A 9,139-nucleotide genomic window follows, 5' to 3' on the forward strand; every position below is an offset into this window, starting at 1 on the left:
AGTAATGACAATTGTGGTAAACCGCAGTATCAAAGGGGTAGCTGTGGAGTTCAATGCTCTTGACCTGAATAAAGCACCGGGCATCCCCACAAAGAAGATTGTGGAAACACCTACTTCTCAAGAACTGGCTGAATTCATGGACTTCATTAACTACAGTGAGAAGATTGATTTGTCCAGGATGAATAAGAAGAATCTCATGAGGGAATCCTCCTTTGTGTTTGACACAATCATAAGGGCATTCACTTGCAGGCAAGAAGACATGTTGTGACAACATCTCCAGTGTGGTCCAAAAATTGGTGTACATTGTATGGCTCATGACAAACACCTGGATGTTGGAAGCCTCATCCTAGGAGATCTAGGCACAAGGCTAACAATGCCTTTGGTAATTACTTGTTGGTCAGATTTCTTCTCAACATCCTCATCCTCTTTCGGAATCTCTATCGCGCGTTGCTGAATAGCCTTACTAATCTTATAATCAATAGAAGTAGTGTTACGATGAGCGTGTTCATCGGTGGCAGACTCAGTGAACGACGAGAAGTCCCACGGTGATTGTTTTTTCTAATTGCGAACGACGTTTTCTTCTTCGTTATCTGATGACAAGTGTTGTTGATTGAGTTCTTGTTGTTCTGAATTAGATTCGCTGGTTTGATTAGCGTAATCATCGATTTCTTCGTCGCTTGGTGGTTAAAATGTACACCCTAATTCATCGTCAGACATTGTAGTCGTTTAGAGAATGGGATTTTGTTATGATTTTAAGTGGTTCTGTGACTTGAGATATTTATATGATAATTAATTTTGGCTTTAACATTTGATTAGTTTTGTTTTGGGTTAAGTATATTTGTCAAAAAAAGTATAGTTAACAAAATATCAAATCTAACATCGATAAATTTAAATTTTAAAATTGGTCAATTTTCACGTAAAATTACTAATTTTTTATGATATATCTAAATTTTTGTTTTATTATTATTTTAGAACCGGTTGATTGAAGACACTAACTACTTAAAAAAAGTCAATATTTACTTTTGTCATAAATACTTTTTCATGAATCCCATATTTTAAATTTAGATTAATTGCAAGATATGACTTTTCAAGACCGAAAGACACTCGAGTGAGAAATAGTGCCCTAACTATCCACAACATATGCCTATGGTAAGGGCATTTCAAGTGTTATAGTAGAATTTCACCAAAAATAGATGTATTGTGTACACATGTATCTCTATTTTAGTGTTACAATTGTTAGTCTAGGGCATCCAACTAACCACAATGACCTTCCGTATCTCAAGTGATCCTAATTCATTGACTAATTCCCGTATTCCTACAAAGAATATAAGTTTCTAAACAACATTAACTACAACCTTATATTCACTACCAAGGGTGTTCATGTATATTCCTATCTTAAACACAAATTAACATATATGTCAATCCTTAGCTATAGTGATTAGATCTTAATTTATATTTTCTCTTCCAAGTCAACCTAAATAACCAATTCAAGTCCAAGGTCGATCATTCCATGAAAAAGTATTACATACAAATCACTATAAACAACTTTAGTGAACACCATAATAGAGAATGAAAAAGTAATTTATAGAAAATCACAAGAATCCATTACAGACCTAAAAGAATAATTAGTTCAACATTACAACAAGAGACATATACACAATGAATACATGGTATCAAGGTTACAATGAAGAAAATTAAGGAAAAGAAGATAAAACTCTAGATTTTGATCTTACTCCACAAATTCCCCTCTCGAATACTTCCATGTGTTCTTTCTCCGTACTTTTTCTCTATGTTTTTGTGTGTAACTACTCCCCACATAGACACCTTCGTGTCTAATATTTTTGAATTTATTAATATGCTAAACTAACTTCACTACATCTAAATATTATAGTATTTTAATTATTTAATAACAATACAAATTAGTATCCTACATAAAGTAGAATTCTTAAATTAGAAATCTGAGTTGACTGCTCCTGGCCTTTTTCTGAGCAGTTTGGTCAATAAAATATGAGACCATACTTGAATTAAATGTCTTCTCGTAAGCTTTCCAGCGACGCCTGAATCGTCTCATTTCGACATCGGGAGCTCCGGTTATAGCCAAAACAGTGAACATCGCGCAAGCTGTCCCGAAAATCCCAAATTTGCTAGAATTTACTTCAAATTTTGTAATTTCAGCAACAATCCTTCTATAATAAGAATTCAATTTTTTCCCTACAATAAAACATGAAAACTAATTAAATAACAATCAATTAGATGCAGAATAAACTAAAAATATAGAGAAAATATGATCATAATAATCATATATCAAATATCTCCAAACTTAAGCTTTTGCACGTCCTCGGGCCAAGAAAGAAAATAAAGACTACATTCCTAATTTATTATCTCCACTTTCGTAGGTGACACGATTGCATTGAGTTTTGTCTCGTGAGAGACTATAGCGAATGTACCCACAAAATCCTTCTAACCTTGTAAATTAACGAAGATGATAATAGAAATAAATGAGTTTATTCTACCAAATATTTTATGCACGCCAATGTAACTCCACAGAACCAAGATCACAAATGTTATATCAACTCAAGTATCAGGGTGTAAATGTCATGTCTTGTTGTCAAAAGTGCAAGTAATCACATAATCAACCCAACGAATGTACTCAAAAGGCCATGTAAGTGCAAAATAAAGTTGGTAATCATGCTAGGCATACAAGAGTGCATAATCAAGAAAATTTGGGATCTTTGTATCCAATTCAAGTAATACCTCTCCTTTCACTCAAAAAAAAATTACGCTCAAGAATAGGTATATTGTATCACTCAACCCATCATATGCATAAGCATGCTTGACACTTGGCATCGATCCAACTAATACACAACATACATGAATAATGATAATCAAAATGACTTTTATTCGGGTTGTAACGGGGCTAAGGACGGGGTATGTCAAGAAAGGCCAAGTTGGGTGAAGTGTCAAAAGCTAGTGAGTTTTCATAATCAAACAATCCCCTCATATGTCCTCCCCTCATATGTCCTCCCCACACTTAGACTAATATGTACATGCAACTTACTTAGCTTGAGACGACATATCATAAAATAATTGGAAATTAACAAAAATCTTGCTCTCACATAATAATATTTGTTTTCTTTTTATTTTCAAGAATGTTTTTTTGCCTTGTATTGCTTTTTTCGAGAGCTATAAGCAAAACACTAACATATATACAATCACATTGATCCTCTAAATGTCTCAAGAATATATATTAATCAAGCATAAACAACCTCAAATTTCTCCACGAATTAACCTCAAAATTCTCCATGAATTAAATGTATGATCATAAGTAACCCGCATATTACGCCTTCTTACTCCCTCCTCACTATACCAGCCTTTGACAAATAGGGATCAAAATCAATTTAGGCTAATAGAAGAAATAGTTTTAGGCATGTAATGTGGTGTGTTGCCGAATAAAATGATTAAGCTCAAATGGTTACTAATGGATCATATAAATACAGTATGTTATGGTGGGATAATGTATGGTTAATCATATGTGTCTTTATCATGTTATCAATCATTCAATGTCATGCATCTCAAGAAAGGTCTAAGACAAATGCTAGCGATGTAAATGCAATATGGACACACAAGCAACAAATAAAATGCAAAAGGTATGCATATAGGCTCAAAAACTCACTTGGTGTCAAAGGTAAACAATCCCAAGTCACAAAAGAATATTTCTTTTTAATGCACCTACTTGTACTCAAAATACGAAAACTAACACATCTTGCACTTATTTTACGTCATTTTAATTACCTAAGACATTCAATGAGTTTAGTAGCTTTAACTTGCTAGTAAAAGTGTGTGCACAAGAAAATATCATTACAAAAATATTTCATCATATCATCTTTATTCTTTTATAAGGCTAGAATTATGTTTTGAATTTTTAAATTTTTTAAATTTTTTTACTAACGAGAACAACCCATTCCCACACTTAAATGAGGCATTGTCCTCAATGACTCCTATAATGACTATATCAAAGCACGAAAGAAACCTAACCGGCAAAAGAAAGGAAAGACAAAAAAAATACTCACCTAGGTGTCATGATGAATGTAGTGAAAAATGTTGCTCCGTCATAGAAAACGTGGCATCGATATTCTTGGCCATCGCTTCTTGTTGTTGCAATAGTTGTTGGATGCTTCCTTGTAGCTCAGCTTGTCTTTGGAGTAATGCAGGTTGGCTTTAGCATTCAACAACTTGTTCTGTGAGTGAGCGTCTAGGCTCTGACGTTTGTGCTTCTAATGACACCAAGCCACGTTTAGAGAGAGAAACCCGCGTCAGCCCTTAAAAGGAGTGTTGGGTGTTAACATATGCATGTCGGTTAAATAATCATTATCAATTGTAGTTGCCCATCCATCCACAACCGGAAGGCTTTTTTCAGTATGATCAAACACACCCAACTTTTCAGCAATACTTGTTACAAATCTGCCCATCACGAGTGCCCCTTTATCATGATTTGCTTGATGAAAAATCTCTTAATCAACATGTTTGTCCAATCAACCGGAATTTCCGCATCAAAGCGATACAATAAAAGAAGATCCTTCTTTTGAATTTTCTTTTGAATTTTGTTGTTACTTTCCGCGCAACCTTTCATTGTAAATGACATAAGTCGAGCAAAGTAACGAAGATTGTAACTTATGATTGAGGAGGATAAAGCCGTGTGAGGATCGTATTTTATACTATTTGGCAAACCCGTGATTTGGAGCCAAAAGGAATTTGCTTGTAAGAACTTGCTCTTCAATTAATTTCCATCCAAATATGTCAGCTAACGCGGATTTGGTGATTTCATGTTGAACATTTGCAATTCGGAATTACAACATACTCTCATTAACCACGCGAAAAGAACTAAAAAACTCACAAATGATAGTTTTTTACGAGAGCTCATCCATGTGCATTAAGTCACTCCAACCCACTTTAGCAAACTTGGATTGCAATTCCTCAGTGATAACTAGTACAACCAATGATGATTTGTTAACATATCTGTTTGGAAAAGGCTTGCACTCGGAGAGTGTGCTAAAAAGCTTTCGTTGTGCATCATCAACAAACTTTACTGATGGATATTTATGAAAACTTCTTGAGGTAGCGACATGACCATATGTTTATTTCTTTTTAGGAGGCTGAGGCGTGGAGGCTATGGAGCGCTTCATTATATGTTCCAACAACAAAGTCTGGTTCTTTGTGGAATTTCGTCAAACACTTCACGTGCGATGTAAAGAACCGCAAAATAATTTCAAACACGCCATGACAAGCGGAGATCTGATATATTATTTGCTGAGTTGTGGACATCCACTATAGATAGGTTCAAACTTTCTTTGTGTTTCCGAAGTATCTGATGAAAATCATCTCGCGTGGAAGGGGGGTTTGGCTTTTGCAGTAGTACAAAGAAGGATGTATGACAAATAAATTAGGAACCCACGGTATCCAGCCCACTTAACTAACAGAAAAGACCATTTTTATTTACTCGTGTATCAGAATACATATCTTTTTAATTACACCTACTTATCAATTACAATTTTTACAATATTTGTACATATATATAAATGGCTTATATCTTTTTCGTATATCTTTGTATGTATATATTTATGTCTAAGTGTTGTTTCTGAATTAAACTTTTAATTGTATGCTTATTTTATTGTATGGTGTAATTGAAGTTGTGAATATACTAATGTATGTGTTTTATGATTTATCTTTCAGCTTGCAGTTGCAAGTATAGGTTTGGTCTTTGGCAATATTTTAAAAATCGCTAGGCGGAACACGACGGTTGGAGCACCGCCTAGCACTTAATCGATCAGACGGAAATTAATTGAAATAATTAATCAGTTGTATTTAAATATTATTTGGTATTTTATATTATTTTAATATTAAAAAATATTTTTTTATATAAATAAAATAAATACCCACATATTAATATTATATCTAGTAGGTAAATATTCTCATTTCATATATTAGCTTCATTTTCTATTAAAATTTATATATTTTCAATTTTACCCTTAATTTGGCCCGTTTTTAATTTTTCGACTGATTAATCTCCCATTAATTCCACCTAATTACTGACTGATCAATCACGATGTTGACCGCCTAGCCGATTTTTTTTGCCAATTTTGACTGATTTTATGAAAGCGCCTAATTAACCTCCTAGGCTCGCCTCTGGGCGTTTTGGTGTCGGCTAGCGCCTAGGGTGCCTATGCGCCCCTTAGACCGATGTTTTGAACACTGGTCCTAGGATTCATAGTAAGGTACATGTTTTATAATTTTAGGCTATTGTTCTGTGTTTAGCTTTGTTTTAATACTTATTGCTTAATGTGATCATAAACAAGTAGGTAACACGCACTTCAAGTACGACGCCAAAATCTGAAGTTCATAATGTCGTTGTGAAACACGATTTACTAAATAATAGGTATAAATTAAGAGGTCCAATGACAAAAACAATATCGCAATATAACGGCTATTCGAGAGAAAACATGTTGAATTAGAGGGCGTTTATTTAGAATTCTATATTTATTTCAAATTTTAGAATGATGAACACGAAATGAGAAATTAAAAAAAAACTCTGACATTATTTTAAATTTACTTGTATTTTTTTAAAAGCACGTTTATAAGTCATAAAGGAGCAGTTCATTGAGAGTAAACATGTTTAATTAGAGAGCGTTTCTTTAGAATTTTATATTCATTCAGAAGTTCAAATGATGGACACGAAATGTGAAATTAAAAAAACATAATATTATTTTTATTTTTACATATATTTATTTAAAAGCACGTTTATATGATCGTTGCGAAGGAGTCTGGATCCTCTATCCCCTCTTGTATCCTCTCATTGGTCAGTTTTTAACCCTCTCACGTGGTCTCTACTTTTTCGTTAAATTATATTTATTAGAGTTATTCATATATTTAAAATATTATTAATAAATTATTTAGATACCGTGTGTATCAGTAAAACTGTGGTATATTAAGAATATTCAATTTCGCATAATAAGCTCTCGATCCAATTCTCAAATAGCTAAATCAAAACTATCAAAAATCGTGATATTCCATATGTATGAATTGTATTGTCAAATTCTATATACTTACGTGCAAAATCATATTGTTATATCATATTTTATAAGATTTAATAGAAATTTGCTTTGTTTTTATTTTAGAATTATGACATATTCACCGAGTATATACAAAACATAACAAAAAATTGACTACTATTCCTGAAGTATCACGGTACTTGAATTTTGATGATATTTTTTTTGAAGATATTACTCCAAGAAAGAGTGATAGTATATATGAAATTATGATACCGATAATACGGCTTGAGTTTAAATTAGAAGAAGATGCTTATAGGTTTTGGAAATTGAATTCGGTACTAAAAGAAGGAGTAAAATGCATAAGAGCGATGTTGAAGAAATTTTAGACAGAGTATGTATATGTTGAGGGAAAGCGTGCGAGTGACAAATGATATCTATATCTATATATTATAAATTGGTAAATAATCCTTTCCTAATGTTAATATTTGTATTTTGGTTTTGATATAATTTTTAACCTTAATTTGACCTAGTGGATTATCCATTTTTAAGTTTGGTATCCATATTATATTTATAAAAGATCCATCTACTTATTATGACCCATTTTAATTATAGAAATTTTGTAATACAACTTTAAGTATAAATTGTGTTACTTATGATAAGTTTTTAATATAAATTTGAAATAAAATTTAAATCTTGGCAGATTCATTTATAAAAATGATCTCATACAATATATAACATATATTATATATAAAATAACATATTTAACGAAAATAGATTTTTTTAAAATTATCATAATATATAAATACAACAAGCTTATTATAAAGATAACTTAATTTTTCGGATTCAAATTAATCAATTTTAATTTGTAAAATTAATCTGGTCTTCAAATTATTTTACGGCAAAACACTTGTGAGATCATTTTTAATGGGCTGGATGTACGGGTAATGGGCCATGGCCCAACCACGTAGTACTGGGTGGACTAAAAATAATAACAAGGCCTGTTACTGGCCATTCCATTGATTCATTGAATATAAAAACAAATAAAAAAATATATTTAATTTATGATTTATTTATGTGAAACATTGACTTAACTTAAATTATATGATTTAAGAATATAATATATGATACTCCAAACATAATGGAGGGTTAATATATTCTAATCTCACGTGAACAGTGAGGACAATAATTAATCAAATTTAAATAATTAAATATCGAATATGATCTTTATTATTTACTACTTAAATAGATCTCCACAGCTACCTTTGCAACATCCAACATCTTGTAAATTTGAATAATAAAACTGCTTTATAGCCAACTTTTTTATACTAAAATTACTCACTTGAACACGGTTCGATTTAAGAGTTTATTCTCAGTCGTACTAGATTCTGGATTCGATCCTCGCTCACCCCGAGAATTTATGAGAACAGATACTCATTTGTAAGCTTATAAGTCATATTTGTAAAAAAAAATAATCACTTGAACACGGGAGAGTGTTTGGCATAATAGAACGACCTTAATAAAATACTACCTCCGTTACCTTATTTTTTTGCATGCTAAACATGTATTTTAAGACAATTATAAAGTATAGTTCTGAAATTTATTTTTAAATTATTTTATAAAAATTTAAATATTATATTTTATTTTAAAAAAAATATACAACTATATTTAATAAACGCATTAAAGTACTATCAAACCCTCATCCCTTAATATAAACAATTAAGAAGAACGAATGAAATAGCTCTGTCCCGTTTGATTCTATACGTTTACTATTTGCACGTATTTCGAGATTTTTATAAAGTATAGTTTGATAATTTTTTTTTCAATTTTTTTTTAATAAAAGTTTAAACATGAAACTTTTATTCAGAATTTTTTTTAAAAAAATATTATAAAATTATATTTTAAACGAGTATTGAAAAGTGTGTCCAAAAATAATGTATAGAAAAATGAGACAAAGGAAGTATAAATTTAATTTAAAATGACATTTTGAATCGAACATCAGTTCTCCCGCATAATAGCAGGTCCAATAACTTTTAGATTTTAGGTACAAGAATTTAAATGCGTCGTCACTAATTATCATCATTTTTCTTCCTTCT

The 9,139-nt window shown here is 31.4% G+C and overlaps 1 long non-coding RNA gene across 1 annotated transcript; it reads right to left on the minus strand.

The window, feature by feature from the left end:
- Positions 1-1,563: 1,563 nt before the first annotated feature.
- LOC141659429 (uncharacterized) lies at positions 1,564-5,530 on the minus strand. Its single transcript, XR_012549768.1, has 2 exons — positions 4,071-5,530; positions 1,564-2,211 (listed from the first exon to the last, which is right to left on the minus strand). It is a non-coding gene; the product is annotated as an uncharacterized LOC141659429 (long non-coding RNA).
- Between the last annotated feature and the right edge of the window lie 3,609 nt (positions 5,531-9,139).

Source organism: Apium graveolens, chromosome 5 (assembly GCF_009905375.1).
Source record: "Apium graveolens cultivar Ventura chromosome 5, ASM990537v1, whole genome shotgun sequence".
In the NCBI taxonomy this organism is placed as follows: Eukaryota; Viridiplantae; Streptophyta; class Magnoliopsida; order Apiales; family Apiaceae; genus Apium; species Apium graveolens.